This window comes from Triticum aestivum, chromosome 7D (assembly GCF_018294505.1).
Source record: "Triticum aestivum cultivar Chinese Spring chromosome 7D, IWGSC CS RefSeq v2.1, whole genome shotgun sequence".
NCBI classification, from domain to species: domain Eukaryota; kingdom Viridiplantae; phylum Streptophyta; class Magnoliopsida; order Poales; family Poaceae; genus Triticum; species Triticum aestivum.
Window position 1 is genome coordinate 494,657,739 of NC_057814.1, and position 20,600 is coordinate 494,678,338.

A 20,600-nucleotide genomic window follows, 5' to 3' on the forward strand; every position below is an offset into this window, starting at 1 on the left:
ACATACATAGAGTCACGGGCCAGGTGCTATGATTGCTGCTCTCCTCCCCGAAAGGATTAATGCCATCCGCGCTTAAACCCAACCATACGTTCCTTGGGTCAGCTGCAAACTCAGCCCAGTACTTTCTCTCGATTTTTCTCCACTGCGACCCGTCAGCGGGTGCTCTCAACTTCTCGTCTTTCTTACGGTCCTCACTGTGCCATCGCATCAACTTGGCATGCTCTTCGTTTCTGAACAGACGTTTCAACCGTGGTATTATAGGAGCATACCACATCACCTTCGCAGGAACCCTCTTCCTGGGGGGCTCGCCGTTAACATCACCAGGGTCATCTCATCTGATCTTATACCGCAATGCACCACATACCGGGCATGCGTTCAGATCCTTGTACGCACCGCGGTAGAGGATGCAGTCATTAGGGCATGCATGTATCTTCTGCACCTCCAATCCAAGAGGGCATACGACCTTCTTTGATGCGTATGTAATGTCGGGCAATTCATTATCCTTTGGAAGCTTCTTCTTCAATATTTTCAATAGCTTCTCAAATCCTTTGTTAGGCACAGCGTTCTCTGCCTTCCACTGCATCAATTCCAGTACGGTACCGAGCTTTGTGTTGCCATCTTCGCAATTGGGGTACAACCCTATTTTGTGATCCTCTAACATGCGATCGAACTTCAGCTTCTCCTTTTGACTTTCGCATTGCGTCCTTGCATCGACAATGACCCGGCGGAGATCATCATCATCGGGCACTGGTTCCTCTTGATCTTCAGCAGCTTCCCCCGTTGCAGCATCATTGGGCACATCGTCTGGTTCCCTCTTGATCTTCAGCAGCTTCCCCCGTTGCAGCATCACCGTATTCAGGGGGCACATAGTTGTCATCGTCCTCTTCTTCTTCGCCGTCTTCCATCATAACCCCTATTTCTCCGTGCCTCGTCCAAACATTATAGTGTGGCATGAAACCCTTGTAAAGCAGGTGGGTGTGAAGGATTTTCTGGTCAGAGTAAGACTTCGTATTCCCACATTTAGGGCATGGACAACACATAAAACCATTCTGCTTGTTTGCCTCAGCCACTTCGAGAAAATCATGCACGCCCTTAATGTACTCGGAGGTGTGTCTGTCACCGTACATCCATTGCCAGTTCATCTGCGTGCATTATATATAATTAAGTGTGTCAAAAACCATTATAGAACATCATGAATAGATAATTAAGTGACCAAATTAATAGAAGTTCATCATCACATTAAAACCAAAGTACATACATAGTTCTCATCTAACAACATATAGCTCTCCAGAGCATCTAATTAATTAAACCATAGATTGAAACTATGTAAAACATTTTAGTGTGAAAACAAATGCGATCATAATCGCAACCAAGGTAACAATTGATCCAACGGCATAATGATACCAAGCCTCGGTATGAATGGAATATTTTCTAATCTTTCTAATCTTCAAGCGCATTGCATCCATCTTGATCTTGTGATCATCGACGACATCCGCAACATGCAACTCCAATATCATCTTCACCTCCTCAATTTTTTTTATTTTTTCCTTCAAGAAATTGTTTTTTTCTTCAACTAAATTTAACCTCTCGACAATAGGGTCGGTTGGAATTTCCGGTTCACATACCTCCTAGATAAATAAAATCTATGTCACGTTGGTCGGCATAATTTTCATAAACAATAAATGAACCAATAGTTAAAAAGATAATATATACCACATCCGAATCATAGACAAGACGAGGGCTGACGGGGGCGGATACCAAAACCATCGCACTATATAATAACAGCAATACAATAGTAAGAAAATTAGACAATTATCTATCTAAAGTAAGAATTTTTTTTTCTTTCAGAAAGAAGATAAGAACAAGAGGCTCACCACGGTAGTGCCGGCGACGAGATCGGCACAGGCGATCGATGGCGGTGAAGACGAGAATGGGACGTGACGGGCCGCTAAACCTAGACAAATCTCGAGGAAAATGGAGCTTTGAGGTCGAGCTTCGAGAGGAGAAAGCTTAACTAGTGTGGCTCGGGCATTTCATCGAACACCTCATGTGCATAGGAGGTGAGCTAGAGCACCACAAAGCCCTCCCCTCGCCAGCCAGAGAGAAACAGAGCACTGGAGTGCTCTGCTCGCGGGCGAGGGGTATATATAGGCACCTCATTGGTCCCGGTTCGTGGCATGAACCGGGACTAAAGGGCAGCCTGTGGTCCCGGTTCAAGCCACCAACCGGGACCAATGGTGGTGGGCCAGGAGTGAGGCCCATTGGTCACGGTTCGTCCCACCAACTGGGACCAAAGGGGCCAAACGAACCGGGACCAATGCTCCCACGAGGCCCGGCAGGCCCCTGGCCTCACGAACCGGGACCAGTGCCCCCTTTGGTCCCTATTCTGGACTGAACCGGGACTAATGGTCTGACCCGGCCTGAACCAAAGCCCTCTTTTCTACTAGTGGTTGAGCGAGTAGTGAATCATTTTCCTTTGGAAGATCATCATGAGATGCTCTCAGTTTCTCTATATCTTGCTTCCTTTGAAGATAATCATAGGAAAGCTTCTCATGATTAGCTGAGAGGGCCTCATGACGTCTTGCAAGATCCTCATACTTAATTCGAAGACTTTTTATGTCTTCGATTAAGGACTGAGTTTGATTCATTTCCTCGTCCAACACGTCATCGCTTTTGTCTAACAGGTTTTGAATCTTTTCCATAGCAGCTTGTTGCTTAGTTGCAAATTTAGCAAGTGTTTTATAGTTGGGTTTGGATTCACATTCAGAGTCTCTTCACTTTGAAAGTAAGCATCACGAGAGTTTACCTTAGCACCTCTTGCCATGAAGCAGTTGGTAGGAGTAGAGTTGTCGTCATCATTGCCTTCAACGTCGACTGTTAGGACCGAGAGTATATCGACCAGAGGGTGGTGAATGGGAGATTCAAAATTCTTTTGAATGTTTTGAATTGATCCCAAACACAACATCGGAAATAGTATTCGACACTACAGGAATCAGGAACTTTGCCGTCAGCCATGGCGGACAGCAAAGGCACACATGGCAGACGGCAAAGACCTTTGCCATCAGCCAGCTGACAGCAGTATGTCTGGCTAAACAGGCTACGGCAAAGGATTCTTTGCCGTCTACTGGCGGACGGCAAAGATACAAAGGTCTTTGTCGTCCACCAGCTGATGGCAAAGAGCCTGGACGGCGCACTTGCCAGCTTAGGTCCATTAAGGGGTTAACGATGTTCATTGCCGTCGGCTGGCAGACGGCAAAGACCTTTGTATCTTTGCCGTCAGCCAGCTGACAGAAAATAGCACTTAATCATTGCCGTCGGCCGGCGGACGGCCAAGCGTGCCATGTGGCAGCACCTCGGGGGCTGGCCTATTTGGTAGCTTTGTCGTCAGCTGGCTGACGGCAAATATTCGACGTTCTTTGCCATCCGCTCGCGGACGGCAAAGCTTCCAAATAGGCAACTTACTGCCCGAGGTTGAACAGGTAGCTGACACATGGCATTTTTGCCGTCCGCTAGCTGATGGCAAAGCTCTTTGCCGTCCGCCAGCTGACGGCAAAGAGTCTATATAGCCCCTATTTTTCTGTTTTTTCTTGAAACCATTCAATTTGACAGAATTTCACATATATATATATACACACACATATGAAAATACTTTTGACAAGCATACCAACACATATGCATACCAAATCATATCCCTGCCATATGGATATGATCATCCAACACATATACATAGCAAATGGTTTCATCCAACACATATACATAGCCAACATATCCAACAACAAGCATACAATGGTTTCATCCATAAGTACATATATAGGTAGCAATTTTGACATTGTTCATCGTACAAAATCAAAACAAGAAGGAAGCATAAAGAGAAGAGTAGACTCCATCAACGCAAGCTTCCTCATCTAAAGTAAATCTGCAAATTGGGAAAGAAGCAAGTTAGAAGAAGAAAACTATCTAGAAAAAAAAGCAGAAGAAGAAGAAGAAGAAGAAGAAGGAGAAGAAGAAGAAGAAGAAGAAGAAGAAGAGGAAGAAAAGGAAGAAGAAGAAGAAGAAGATTTTTTTCTTCTCTTTCTTTTTCTAAGTGTAGGTTATTTTAGAGCTAAGCTAGGTAAATAGGTCATTTTAAAGCTTACTAAGGTTATTATGTCATTTTCGAGGAAAGTAAGGTAAGTCTATATCATTTTGGAGGTAACAAAGATTATCATGACATTTTTGAGGAAAGGAAGCTAAGTATAGCTCATTTTTTGTCTAACTAAGGTAGTTATGCCATTTAGGAGGAAAGTAAGCTAAGTATGCATTTGTTAAGCAAAACACTAGAGAAAACTTACCCTCATCACAATAAATGCGATGAAGATCGCAACTAAGGTAAAGATTGATCCAACGGCATAATGATACCAAGCCTCATTATCAATGGCATATTTTCTAATCTTCTTAAGCTTCAGGCACATTACATCCATCTTCAAGCGCATTGCATTCATCTTCATCTTGTGATCATCGATGACATCGGCAACATACAACTCCAATGTCATCTTCTCTTCTTCAATTCTTTTAATTTTTTCTTTCAAATACTCATTTTCTTTTTCAACTAAATTTAACTTCTCAACAAGAGGGTCGGTTTCAAATTCCGGTTCACATACCTCCTAGATTAAAATATCTCTATGTCAACTTGATGGCCATAATTGTCATAAATGAGAAATGCAACAAATAGTTAAGAAAGAGAATTTACCACATCTGAATCATAAAGCGGGCGAGGACCGACGGGGACGGACATCAAGACCATGGCACTATGTATAAGAAACAATCATACAAAGTAAGAAAAATATAGAAGTAACTATATAAATCAAGTACAACAATAAAAATTGAATACCTAGTCATAATCTGGTTCAATAAATACTTCAGGATCAATAAATGCATCATCATCATCACTATCACTAATGATGAGCTCATCATCATCATTAATAGATGCATCATCATCATGTGGAAGGCCACCTCTACGTAATCTGTCAAGCATTGACAGGTCATCCGCAGCAGTAACCTCTTCTAGCTCAGGCTCTTCTTGTTCCGGCCGAGGGGTGAAGTCGGGTTCACTGTCGCTGTGTACTTCAATGTTCTGGGGTGAAGTAGAGCGGTTCTTGAAATGTTTTTTGGAAAGACGCGTTTCTTGGAAGAATTCTCCTTCATATGTGTCTGGGTTAATGTGAGGTGCATAATCATCTTCATTAGGGGGAGGTGGTTAACACGTGGCGGCACTTCATAAATGACATCCCAACCTTTGAGATTAGGATCACTTTGACAGGCCCATGGTAGATAGAAAACTTGGGTTTCCTGTTGAGCCATAATATAGACATCGGGAACATCCAAATGGGTGCTTTGAAGAGTATGACATTTGGTGGGTTTGCACCATAGAATTGATGTTCATAAATTGCTTCAACTCTTCCATAATACTCGGTATCTCCTGCGCCGATAGTAGAGACACAACAATTTGTAGACTTTCGGTCGGCCATAGATAGCTCTTTGCCATATGTATGAAAGCGATACCCGTTGATGTCATATTTGTCAAATGAATGGACCTTATAGTCAAAACCATTAGTGACTTGTCTCAATTCGGCGTCCATAAGCTCTGAATTAGCCTACAAGTTTAATACGAAAGGGACTATTGCATTAGCCACAAATTAGACGAAGAAATGAAATTGTCTAATGGAAATTACCGTTTGTTTGAACCAAGAGATGAAACCGGGATAGCCGCGTCCATGCTTTGCCAAAAGCTCATACTCTTTGACGGAATCCTTTTGGATCCCCGCTCCATACGAGAATATGGCGACGTATCGATCAAATTTATCCGGGAATAAGAGTAGTTCAAAGGAATTAGAAGTTGCGAAACAATGTACCGAGAACTTACTCGATGTACGGCCGCACTTCTGTTAGGTTGGTGAAGATACACAACGAAATGATCTGCCATTCTTCGGAATCCAACGTTAAGGAATTAGAAGCACCAGCTGGTGCGAGATCCCCTTTGAATAGGCTGAGGTTGGATCCACCCTGTTGAGGTTCGTCAGCATTGTACCGAGGCTTCGGATTATGCAAATGACGATTTTTGGCTTCGTAGTGTGCTGTCACGAAGTTTGCCGCCTCCTCGGTAATGAATGCCTCAGCCATCGATGCTTCAATTCTACGTTTATTTTTACATTTTGCTCGTAGCGTCTTCTGCATCCTCTCAGTGGCATAGCACCAACGATTTTGCACAGCCCCCCCCCCCAATCTTGCCTCGGCTGGGAGATGCAAAATCAAGTGCTGCATTGGATTAAAGAAGCCCGGCGGAAAGATCTTCTCTAACTTGCAGATCAACTCCGGCGCAAACTCTTCCATTTCTTCTAGCAGGCCAGGCGATAGTTCTTTCGCATAGAGAACATGGAAGAAATAGCTCAGCTCTGCCAGTACTAGCCATTCATCCTCAGGGATGAAGCCATGCAACATCACCGGCATTACCCGCTCAATCCATATATATGTGCCAACCATGACTCTTGAGACCAAATATCTTCAATTTATCAAGACTCGCTCCCCTCTTTAGATTCGCTGCATACCCATCGGGGAACATCAACTGATGTTGCACCCACAAGATAATTTCCCTCATAGCTGGCCTTCCAAGATTGAACCAGGCCTTTGGCTTTGTCCAGTTCTGCTTTCCTTTCGGTTCTTTCATGTTTTGTAACGGCCTATCACATAGCGCCTCCAGATCAACTCTAGCCTTAGTATTATCCTTTGAATTCCCATCTATGCCGAACAATGTACCAAAAAGTGCCGCAGCGATATTCTTCTCAGTGTACATCACGTCGATGTTGTGTGGGCAAAGGAGGTCTTTGAAGTAAGGCAGATCCCACAAGCATGTATTGTGAGTCCAGGCGTGTTTCGGATTATACCCCTTGAAATACCTTGGACGCTCTGGATCTGGCTCAAGAGCGTTTAACTAATCTAGTGTCTCTTGGCCTGTCAACGCAGGTGGTGCAGAGTTTTTGACAACTCTACCTCTGATGAAGTTCTTCTTGTCTTTCCTGAACTTATGGCTAGGATGCAGGAACGGTCTATGCATGTCGAAGCAAGAAAACTTGCGACCGGCCTGAAGCCAACGAAACTCAAGAGCTCCCTTGCATGTGGGGCACGGGAACCTTCCATGCACGCACCAGCCAACGAATAGCGCATACGCCGACAAGTCATGCGTCGAGTACATGTACCAGACACGCATTATGAAGTTCCATTTGCTAAAGGTGTCGTATGTCGTGAACCCATTATCCCAGGCTTCTTGCAATTCGTCCTTCAGCGGCTGTGTGTACACATTCATATTCTTCACCGGATAGTTGGGCCCTGGAATTATCAACTAATGTTCTTTCTTTGCATAATCTGTCTGGGGGGAGATTGAGTGGAAATGCAAATACGGTCCAACAACTGTATTGGGCTGCTGTCAGACCAAACACACTGAACTCATCCGTGCTGATGCCGACTTGAGGATGCCTCGGAGCTGCCGCTTTGTCATCATGTAATGCATCGAAGCTCTTCCATGCTTCACCGTCCGATGTGTGCACCATCATCAGCTTCCCATCTGCATCTAGTTGGGTTCTTTTGCCCCTTTTGTGTCATGTCATCTGTCTTGCCGTCTCTTCAACCATGAAAAGACGTTGAAGTCTTGGTATGATTGGCGTATACCGAAGAACATTAACTGGGATTTTGGTCTGCGTCTTCTCACCCATACCGTTGTCTACCACAACATACCTGGATGACTTGCAAATGGGACAATAGTTCAAGTCCGCATACTGAAGCCTAAATAAGACACATCCTTTCTCACGGGCATGTATCTTCTCATAGGGCATATTAAGAGCACGGAGAATTTTGTCTGACTGGTACAGGTTTGCAGGTAGTACATGGCCTTTGGGTAGAAAACGTCCAAATATTGTCATAATTGCGTCATAGCATTCTCTGCCCAAGTTGAATTGAGCCTTCAGAGCCATTATTTGTGAGATGGTGATAACCCACAAGTATAGGGGATCAATTGTAGCCTCTTTCGATAAGTAAGAGTGTCGAACCCAACGAGGAGCTAAAGGTAGAACAAATATTCCCTCAAGTTCTATCGACCACCGATACAACTCTACGCACGCTTAACGTTCTCTTTACCTAGAACAAGTATGAAACTAGAAGCACTTTGTAGGTGTTTTTGGATAGGTTTGCAAGCTAATAAAGAGAGCGTAAATAAAAACTAGGGGCTGTTTAGATGAAGACACAACTAAATTAGTTTTAGTAAAGAGCTTGTTGTCACGAGAAAGTTATTTGTCCCTAGGCAATCGATAACTTAACCGGTAATCACTATTGCAATTTTATTTGAGGGAGAGGCATAAGCTAACATAATTTCTCTACTTGGATCATATGCACTTATGATTGGAACTCTAGCAAGCATCTGCAACAACTAAAGATCATTAAGGTAAAACCCAACCATAGCATTAAAGCATCAAGTCCTCTTTATCCCATACGCAACAACCCCCTTACTCGGGTTTGTGTTTCAGTCACTCACGTAACCCACTATAAGCGAATCATGAACTTATTGCAACACCCTACAGCGGGAATCCCTCACGCTTGCGCGACACGGAGAGCACCATAGGACAGCACCAATAATAAAACATGCAACTCAATCAAATGTTGATCATCAAATAACCCATAGGACAAAACGGATCTACTCAAACATCATAGGATAGCCATACATCATTGGGAAATAATATATAGCGTTGAGCACCATGTTTAAGTAGAGAGTACAGCGGCTAAAGAGATGTGGCGAAAAAGACTGATTCAACGAAATATGCCATGCCAGCATTAAGATTTAAAACGTGTCGTCTACTTCCAGGAAATGTTCGGAACAGAGAACTTTCTCTAATCCAACGGGGGTTACACCGCTGCATAGAGGGGGGAAGAGTTGGTAATGATGGCGGTGAAGTTGTTGGTGAAGATTGCGGTGATGATGATGGCCCCCGGTGGCACTCCGGCGCCAACGGAAGCGAGGGAGAGAGAGCCCCCCTCCTTCTTCTTCTTCCTTGACCTCCTCCCTAGATGGGAGAAGGGTTTCCCCTCTGGTCCTTGGTCTCCATGGCATGGGAGGGGCGAGAGCCCCTCCGAGATTGGATATATCTCTCTGTCTCTCTCTGTTTCTGCATTCTGGTTTTCTGCCCTTTCACCATTTCGTATATATATATGGAGATCCGTAACTCCGATTGGATTGAAACCTTCGCCGAGATTTTTTTCTGAAAATTAGCTTTCTTGCGGCCAAAGTAGAGCAGCAACCGCCTTACGGGGGCCCACGAGGGGGGCAGGCGCGCCCCTCGGGCATCGTCTCGCGTTGATTCTTCCTCCCATATTCTCCAAATATTCCAGAAATATTCTCCGTCCGTTTTTATCTCGTTTGGATTCCGTTTGATATGGGGTTTCTGCGAAACATAAAACATGCAACAAACAGGAACTGGCACTAGATCAATATGTTAGTCCCAAAAATAGTATAAAAACTTGCCAAAAGTATATGAAAGTTGTATAATATTGGCATGGAACAATCAAAAATTATAGATACGGCGGAGACGTATCAGCATCCCCATGCTTAATTCCTGCTCGTCCTCGAGTAGGTAAATGATAAAAAAGATAATTTTTGATGTGGAATGCAACCTAGCATAATCTTGATCATGTATCTAATCATGGCATGAATATTAAGACACGAGTGATTCAAAGCAATAGTCTATCATTTGACATTAAGACAATAATAGTTCAAGCATACTAATAAAGCAATCATGTCTTTTCAAAATAACATGGCCAAAGAAAGTTATCCCTACAAAATCATATAGTCTGGCTATGCTCCATCTTCACCACACAAAATATTTAAATCATGCACAACCCCGATGACAAGCCAAGCAATTGTTTCATACTTTTGATGTTCTCAAACCTTTTCAACTTTCACGCAATACATGAGCGTGAGCCATGGACATAGCACTATAGGTGGAGTATAATATGATGGTGGAGGTTGTATGGAGAAGACAAAAAGGAGATAGTCTCACATCGACGCGGCTAATCAATGGGCTATGGAGATGCCCATCAATTGATGTCAATGTGAGGAGTAGGGATTACCATGCAACAGATGCACTAGAGCTATAAGTATATGAAAGCTCAAACTGAAACTAAGTGGGTGTGCATCCAACTTGCTTGCTCATGAAGACCTCGGGCATTTGCGGAAGCCCATCATCGGAATATACAAGCCAAGTTCTATAATGAAAATTCCCACTAGTATATGAAAGTGATAACTCAAGAGACTCTCTATATGTAGAACATGGTGCTACTCTGAAGCACAAGTGTGGTAAAAGGATAGTAACATTGCCCCTTCTCTCTTTTTCTCTCATTTTTTTTCTTTTTCTTTTTTTTGGTGGTCTTCTTTGGCCTCTTTTTTTTATTTGGGCTTCTTTGGCCACTTTTATTTTTTGTAAAGTCCGAAGTCTCATCCCGACTTATGGGGGAATCATAGTCTCCATCATCCTTTCCTCACTAGGGCAATGCTCTAATAATGATGATCATCACACTTTTGTTTACTTACAACTCAATATTACAACTCGATACTAGAACAAAGGTATGACTCTATATGAATGCCTCCGGCGGTGTACCGGGATGTGCAATGATCTAGCATAGCAAAGATATCAAAAAACGGACAAGCCATGAAAATATCATGCTAGCTATCTTACGATCATGCAAAGCAATATGACAATGAATGCTCGAGTCATGTATATGATGATGATGGAAGTTGCATGGCAATATATCTCGGAATGGCTATGGAAATGCCATGATAGGTAGGTATGGTGGCTATTTTGAGGAAGATATAATGAGGCTTATGTGTCATAGAGCGTATCGTATCACGGGGTTTGGATGCACCGGCGAAGTTTGCACCAACTCTCGAGGTGAGAAAGGGCAATGCATGGTACCGAAGAGGCTAGCAATGATGGAAGGGTGAGAGTGCGTATAATCCATGGACTCAACATTAGTCATAAAGAACTCACATACTTATTGCAAAAATCTATTAGTCATCGAAACAAAGTACTACGCGCATGCTCCTAGGGGGATAGATTGGTAGGAAAAGACCATCGCTCGTCCCCGACTGCCACTCGTAAGGAAGACAATCAATAAATAAATCATGCTCCGACTTCATCACATAACGGTTCACCATACGTGCATGCTACGGGAATCACAAACTTCAACACAAGTATTTCTACAATCCACAATTATCCACTAGCATGACTCTAATATCACCATCTTTATATCACAAAACTATTGCAAGGAATCAAACATATCATATTCAGTGATCTACAAGTTTTATCTAGGATTTTATGACTAACCATGTGAATGACCAATTCCTGACATCTCTCTAAATAGATATAAGTGAAGCAAGAGAGTTTAATTCTTTCTACAAAAGATATGCCCACGCTCTAACAAATATAAGTGAAGCAAAAGAGCATTCTACAAATGGCGGTTTTCTATGTAAAGAGAAACAGGCAATCCAAACTTCAAATGATATAAGTGAAGCACATGAAGCATTCTATAAAGCCATACTCAAAAGATATAAGTGAAGTGCATAGAGCATTCTAGAAATAAACCAAGGACTATCTCATACCAGCATGGTGCATAAAAGGAAAGATAAAACTAAATGCAAAAGACGCTCCAAGATTTGCACATATCGCATGAACGAAACGAATCCGAAAACATACCGATATTTGTTGAAGAAAGAGGGGATGCCTTCCGGGGCATCCCCAAGCTTAGACGCTTGAGTCTCCTTGAATATTTACTTGGGGTGCCTTGGGCATCCCCAAGCTTGAGCTCTTGCCTCTCTTCCTTCTTCTCACATCGAGACCTTCTCGATCATCGAACACTTCATCCACACAAAACTTCAACAGAAAACTCGGTAAGATACGTTAGTATAATAAAGCAAATCACTACTCTAAGTACTGTTGCAAACCAATTCATATTTTGTTTTTGCATTGTGTCTACTGTAATATAGCTTTCTGATGGCTTAATCCACTGATATAAATCGATAGTTTCATCAAAACAAGCAAACTATGCATCAAAAAGAGAATCTGTCTAAAACAGAACAGTCTGTAATAATCTGAACATTCACCATACCTATGGTACTTGAAAAATTCTGCCAAAATTAGGAAAAATAAAAAATTTGTATAGAAAGAGAGTGCAAAAATAATCAGAACCATTTGACGTTCCAGTAAAAAAAATTAAAATCGCGCACTACAGCCAAAGTTTCTGTCCTGCACCGCACAAACCAACGAGCATTGTAAACATACTAAAGGCAAACCTTGGCACATTATTTTTATAATACAATGGAATTGTACAAGGGGATAATTATTTTTGTTGAAAAGTTTCTGTAATTAAGATTCACAAAGTTTCCATGAGCATGAACAAAGTTCAAGGCTAGCTCCCACTTTAACAATGCTCGTCTTTCTCACTTTCGCTTTTCTTTTTGAAAAAGTTTTAGGTTCCCCTCTTTATTTTTTTTGTTTTTGAACTATATGAAAGCACTCAATAGAAATAAATGACTCCCTAAAACTTCCAGGTTGTCTCCCTGGCAGCGCTTTCTTTAAAGCCATTAAGCTAGGCATATAGTGCTCAAGTAGTGAATCCACCCGGATCCCAAGGTATATCAAAGCCAATTTTAATTAGCAATGATTTGGCATTTAGTAGTGAGCACAAAGCAACATGTATCATGCAACAACGAAGTCTAACTCTCTTCCTATGCATCGGCATGTCATGAAAGAACAATTCATGCACACAAAGTAAAGGCCAATGCATAGTATAAATAGTTTCTTGCAATTTTATCGTGTCGGAAACATAGAGAGGTGGAGATATAGTTCCTCTCTCATAATAATTGCAAGTAGGAGCAGCAAGCACATGCATATTATATTCATCAAAATCATCATGTGCAACGGTATAAGGTAACCCATCAATATAATCCTTAATAAGGGTAAACTTCTCCGATATAGTGTAGTTAGGAGAATTCAAAAAGATAATAGGACTATCATGCGTGGGTGCAATAGAAACAATTTCATGTTTAACATAAGGAACTATAGCAAGTTCATCTCCATAAGCATAATTCATATTGGCATCTTGGCCACAAGCATAGCAAGCTTCATCAAAAAGGGATGTTTCAAGAGAATCAACGGGATCATCACAATCATCATAGCAATCATCCTTCGATAAGCACGAAGGGAAATTAAACTATGTATGAGTTGAAGAGTTACTCTCATTAGAAGGTGGGCACGAGTAGCTAATCCGCTCTTCCTCCTTTTGTTCTTCGCTCTCCTCATCATATTTTTCATCCAATGAGCTCATAGTTTCATCAATTTCTTCTTCCATAGACTCCTGCAAAATACTAGTCTCTTCTTGGACAGCGGAGTAGTCCTCAATATATGGTTCAACATAGCCATTAGAAGCATAATTATCATAGCAATATTTAAGTATGGCAAAAAAATTCAGATTTGTAAAGAGTAGCATCATACGTTTCAATCAAAGAAGCAATTTCGTAAGAACCCTTAAAAGCAACAAATTCTTCAATTTGTTGAACATCATAGTAATTATAAACACCTTTAGCATAAGAAGATACGATTCCATTATCACTAAACAAACATTGGTAGGGAAGGTGTTTCTTAGGGTCTTCAGAACAACAAGTATTATCATATATTTCGCATAAATTCCAAGCATAGCATTGCAAACAATGAATTTGATCCAGTAAACGTTTCCCCTTTTCAGATATACGGTGTCGCACATAACAAGCATGCTCATCTAAAGATTTGCCCTCAACTAAGCTAGTTGGGATTTCAGCACGAGCACATAGGGATCGAAGATGATCCAAGTAATAAGCTTCAGGAGTGTGATAGATTTTGAGTGGTTCTTCAACCATTGGTTCAGTAGGTACAACTAATTTTTTTGGTATTTTGCGTTTCCCACCCATAACTAAAGCTAGAAAACAACTAAGAACAGCAAATAAAAATTACTTAGTGATAAAGCAAATTGGTACACACGAGAATATTCACCCCACGCTATTGCTCCCCGGCAACGGCGCCAGAAAAAGGTCTTGATAACCCACAAGTATAGGGGATCAATTGTAGCCTCTTTCGATAAGTAAGAGTGTCGAACCCAACGAGGAGCTAAAGGTAGAACAAATATTCTCTCAAGTTCTATCGACCACCGATACAACTCTACGCACGCTTAACGTTCGCTTTACCTAGAACAAGTATGAAACTAGAAGTACTTTGTAGGTGTTTTTGGATAGGTTTGCAAGATAATAAAGAGAGCGTAAATAAAAACAGGGGCTTTTTAGATGAAGACACAACTAAATTAGTTTTAGTAAAGAGCTTGTTGTCATGAGAAAGTTATTTGTCCCTAGGCAATCGATAACTAGACCGGTAATCATTATTGCGATTTTATTTGAGGGAGAGGCATAAGCTAACATACTTTCTCTACATGGATCATATGCACTTATGATTGGAACTCTAGCAAGCATCCGCAACTACTAAAGATCATTAAGGTAAAACCCAACCATAGCATTAAAGCATCAAGTCCTCTTTATCCCATACGCAACAACCCCCTTACTCGGGTTTGTGTTTCAGTCACTCACACAACCCACTATAAGCGAATCATGAACGTATTGCAACACACTAGAGCGGGAATCCCTCACGCTTTCACGACACGAAGAGCACCATACGACAGCACCAATAATAAAACATGCAACTCAAACCAATGTTGATCATCAAATAACCCATAGGACAAAACGGATCTACTCAAACATCATAGGATAGCCATACATCATTGGGAAATAATATATAGCGTTGAGCACCATGTTTAAGTAGAGAGTACAGCGGGTAAAAGAGGGGTTACACCGCTGCATAGAGGGGGGAAGAGTTGGTGATGATGGCGGTGAAGTTGTTGGTGAAGATTGCGGTGATGATGATGGCCCCCGGTGGCACTCCGGCGCCACCGGAAGCGAGGGAGAGAGAGCCCCCTCCTTCTTCTTCTTCCTTGACCACCTCCCTTGATGGGAGAAGGGTTTCCCCTCTGGTCCTTGGTCTCCATGGCATGGGAGGGGCGAGAGCCCCTCCGAGATTGGATCCGTCTCTCTCTGTTTCTGCGTTTTAGTTTTCTGCCCTTTCACGGTTTCGTATATATATGGAGATACGTAACTCCGATTGGATTGAAACCCTCACCGAGATTTTTTTTTTCTGAAAATTAGCTTTCTTGCGGCCAAAGTAGAGCAGCAACCGCTTTACGCGGTGCCCACGAGGGGGGCAGGCGCGCCCCCTGCCTCGTGCCCCCCTCGGGCACCGTCTCGCGTTGATTCTTCCTCCCATATTCTCCAAATATTCTCCGTCCGTTTTTATCCCGTTTGGATTCCGTTTGATATGCGGTTTCTGCGAAACATAAAACGTGCAACAAACAGGAACTGGCACTGGGTACTGGATCAATGTGTTAGTCCCAAAAATAGTACAAAAAGTTGCCAAAAGTATATGAAAGTTGTATAATATTGGCATGGAACAATCAGAAATTATAGATACGGCGGAGACGTATCAATGGCATCCAGCTGACAAAGCTCGGTGTGCTCGTGGAGAGGATGTTTTGAAGACTCCAACATTTCATTGAAGGCCTTTGCAGATTCCTCCATCTCATCGTCCGAGTCCTGAGCATCATCAAAGTCTTGCATCATGTCTTGCATCCCGGTACCATGCTCGTCGGTGCGACGACGAAGCACCTCAGCTCTCGCACGTTGGGCAGACTCGCCAAGAAATGTCGACACCGTCTAATCTGGCATAAAACCCCACTTCTGCAGGTGTTTGCCCATTTCATCCTCTGTCCTCTTGTGCCAATTGTTGCACTCGGCGCAGGGGCACCATGTTATCATCTGGCCATTTGCAAATGCGGCTCTCAGAAACCCCTTGGTTTTTGTTAACCATTCAGGGGTCATGTCTTTTCTGACTAGTGTGACCGGTATACATCCATGCACGATCAGTCATCTTGCCTAGCTAATGGACACATAAGAAATATATATATATATATCAGCATGTATATATTCATCAGTTAAAGGAGTTTGTCACTTTTATTACTTCAATGCAACCTAGACGCTAATAGGTAAAGATAGGTCCTAATCACACCCAAGTATGTGTAGATTGGGTTCGTTTTCCCATGCTCTACTCCGGATCTGACGCAAAATTTCGGCAGCACCTCCCCGTTGTTCTCCTGATACACGTCTTGGCAATAAGCAGAGAGGATGTGTACCCGGAGAACAACAGGGAGGCACTGGCGAAATTCTGCATCGGATCCCGAGCACATATGGGAAAAAGAACCCAATCTACACATACTTGGGCTCTCCATGGATAACGTTGGACAATTCAAAAGAATCACGGTTATAAATGTGCAAATGCATGCATATTTATAGATGTAACCCTTTCGAACAGGAGACGCATAGTGGTCACGCATACTGATGATTGAAGAGACCAATAGCTAGCAAGTTTCATTGGCATGAAGACCGGAACAGAGAAAATCAAGGGGGGGAGGAGATGTCATTTGTGCTAACCCACGAACGCAGGGGCAGAGCTCGTCGAACACTAGACCCTCGCAGCAACGAAAAAACTGCACATTTAAATCGAAAGATGAGTTTCATAGCAATATTGTTTTTTCCGTCAACCTAACTAAATATTTACAACAGGTTGAGCGGGTTAGGGGTTCCTCGGCGTCGATAGAACCCTAAATAGCAACTACCATCGGTGAAAGGTACATGAGGCGGTCCGCGTTGAACACTAGATCCACGTCCCACAAGTGACGCCGGCGCCCGGCGTCCCGCAACAATAGTTTTGGTGGCCGATGACGGTCGAACACCTTGGCAAATTTGTCTGGCAGCCTCTGTGATGAGAATTAAAGCCAAGTTTTGAAATTTCAAACAACCAAACTGACTTGAGTCAGTTTGGGTGTTTCAAGTTTCAACACTTAGCTTTCAATCATCATCTCTAAGGCTGCCAAACAAATTCGCAATGGTGTTCGACCGCCATCAACGCCGAGAACTATTGTTGCGGGACGCAGGACCCCTGTGTCACTTGTGGGACGTGGATGTAGTATTCGACACCGACGGCCGCATGTACCTCACACTAATGATACTTGCTATTTAGGGTACCATCGACATGGAGGAACCCCCTAACCCGCTCGTCCCCAGGTAAACTAAATTAGCATGCATTCAATAAGCAAAACTACATCATCTCTTGCATCCATACATCGTCGAATATTGTCACTAATACATCTCAAATAGTATCATACATATAGCATCGCTAATACGGCTAGAACCGTAGCGAACGACGGGTATCGGCACGGGCGGTGGACACCCAAAGAGAAGGAACCATCACAGGATCGTAGCTCCAATGAGATCCCTGAAGAACCTGCCAGGTATTGTCCAACCTGCCCTCCAACGCAACCATGTGGCGATGGACGTGCTCGTCCTCCTTGCTGACACGGTGACGTACCACCTCCGCGGTGTCCGAAAGCCTCGGCACGATCACTGACCCACACGACCGCCACCAAACAAGGTTCGGGTCAATGATGGGCTGACTCCTCACCAACCTGCGCCCCCGGAAGGTAGAACCTCCCAGTACCAGCCCGGCTGAGCCCAGTCTCGGACATGGCTCCTCTGATCAAGCAGACCTCCTCCGCCGAGTCGCCGACGAGGATGCGGGATAGGCATCGTCGACGTCGAAGCGGGAATAAATGCTTGAACTAAAAAATAACAATAAATTTCACATGTTCAAAATAAACCAGAAACTTAATCTAAAGTAAACTAAACTAAACTAACTAAACTAAACCTAAACTAAACTAAACCTAAACTAAACTAACTAAACTAAACCAGAAACTTGACCTAAACTAAACTAAACCTATAGTAAACTAACTAAACTAAACAAAACCTAAACTAAATTACACTAAACCTAATTAAACTAAATCTAGAAAAACAGGAAAAAATGAAAATATCTCAGCTTGGAGCGGCCGGGACAGCGAGGCGGGGCGGAGCGGCCGGGGCGGCGAGGCGGGCCGTTGGGGCGGTCCGGCGGGGCGGCCGGGGCGGGGCGGGCGCGGCCTGTCGCGGCGGCCGGGGCAGCGGGGCGGGGCGGGGTGGGGCGGCCGGGGTGGGACGGCAGTGAGGGGGGCGGCCGGGGCGGGGCGGCGGCGGGGCGGCGGCACGGGGTTGGGATGTGGGGAGAGGGAGAGAGGGGCAGGGCGCGAGGGCGTTTTGATACATATAGGGCTAGGCTCTTTGTCGTCCGCTAGTTGACGGCAAAGAGCCAAGCTAACGGACGTTAGAACGGCCACTTTCTTTGCCGTCAGCTAGCGGACGACAAAGTTTCTTTGTCGTCCGCTAGCTGACGACAAAGAAAGTGGCCGTTAGCTGCCCCCCCCTATTAGCCCACCCTGCCTCTTTGCCGTCCGCTAGCTGATGGCAGAGGTTCTATGCCTTCAGCTAGCTGACGGCAAACACCTTCTTTGCCGTCAGGTGCATCTTTGCCATCAGGTTTCCTAAAGCTGATGGCAAAGACCCTCTTTGCCATCAGCTAGCCAGCGGCAGAGAAGCGGCTGACGGCAAAGTTCCTGATTCCAGTAGTGTGATAGATATGAAATCAATCAAGTTCACTATTGAGGGACAAAACCTTCAAGGTAGGATGCAATAATGGCTCGAGCATATGATACAACATGCTTGATGATAACGATGGTAATGCAATATGCCAACAGAACTAATATCATGATAGAGAGCTAGAGCAAAACTGTGATGGATAACTACGAAGAAGAACAATACTGATGTACAAGATCATAATACATAAACAAGTATGACAGAATGATGATGGAGCAATATAGTGAGCAGCGAATGATATGCAATAGAATGTAACTGATTAGATATCTATCAACACAAAGCACATATAATGACTGCCGAAGGTATTGCAGTGAAGTAAATAGAACCAGTCGTGCTCGATGGCGACAAAGAGATTTGGTAGACCATTTCACCCTTCTGCCAAAGGGCTACGTCTAGTTGGAGGGGCTGTGACTTAACGCGGAAGATAAACTCTCTTCACCCTATTCTCCTTCAACGCAGAGTTGATCAGACTTAGGTTGATTTCACTCATGGTAGATGCTTGTCGGCGATCTCCAAACCTTCAGTCGACCTTCGCGAACCACAATCACTCTTGATTGCTTAAGATCTAGCTCGGTGAACACAATACTCTTCGACACTCGAGCTAAAACCTATCCCTCTAGAGACTGCGCAGCTCTCAAGAGTAATAGGTACAAGAATTCTAACTCAAAACTACTGTGATGCTAAACCACTGTCTAAGTTTGGGCTCTTGATTTTCTCTCAGTGGATCTTAAACTCAAATCACTTGGAGAGGGGGTGCTCAAATCAATCTTCTCGGAAATCTTATGTAGAGCAGCCATCGGACAAAGCCGGTGCAGGGTGGCTATTTATAGACGCAGCCTTCCCTGATGGGAAAATACAAAATTGGACATCAGGAACAGCCAATGGCCGAATGACACGAGTCCAATGGTCGGATTTTGAGCACAATGGTAACATTACTTGCGAAGCAAGAAATGCTAACTACTTGGTCTGATACAACTCTCTCGCAGCAAAGAAGATCATAGTCTCTTGCTGGCAAGTATTTGCTCGGAACACAAAGAGATTTCTCTCACAACTTTCATAGGTTTGGGTTAAGCATCCCAACAGATCTAAGCTTCGAGAATCTATACCCTTCTTAATAGTACGGAGGTCCTATACTCAAATGAAAAAAAGAAGAAAGACGAAAAGAATACTACATCTTCAATTTGTCTTCGACTTCTGTTTTCGGCAGTCAATTTCTCCAGACAACAGTACCGAACGAAATGCCTCGCATCAGCTGTAAACTCTCAAGAGATTAATTCCTTCACATCCATCTTCTCGTCGTCATATTTATAACAGATATAGCTCATTCTTCTCTGCAACATAGATATGCTTCGGTGAAGTTCATCGAACTTGGCACCGGAGACAACATTCTCTTCGGTTTCTGTATGGACTATTTCTTTCTGTATGCACTAGCAAACAAATCAGTCTATACCTTCTTCTGTCAACAATCTCCAAAACATAGGAAGGCAGATATTGCACCAGCAATCTCCCCCTTTTTGGACGATTGTTGACAAAACAGATCACATCGAAGGATAGATAATGAATGAAAGTTAATGCGAAGAATAATAGCAAGTGAGAGATAATTACGAAGACAAAAGCAAGCTCCTCCTGAAGGTATGCATCAGCACATAAAATATATTGGGAGGAAGCAAGGTAATTCTTCGTATGAGTGACATTGATATATGATCTCATTCGAGGATTCTTTCAATGCACTCAACAGTGTCTGAGATAATTCCTGTCACACAATCTTTGAAATGAATTAGATAAATATAGTGAGTACTTTGAAATGATTTGTGACAAAGGAGATGTCATGAAGGTTTTCTCATAGCATAATTTGAATCCATGATGTCTACTA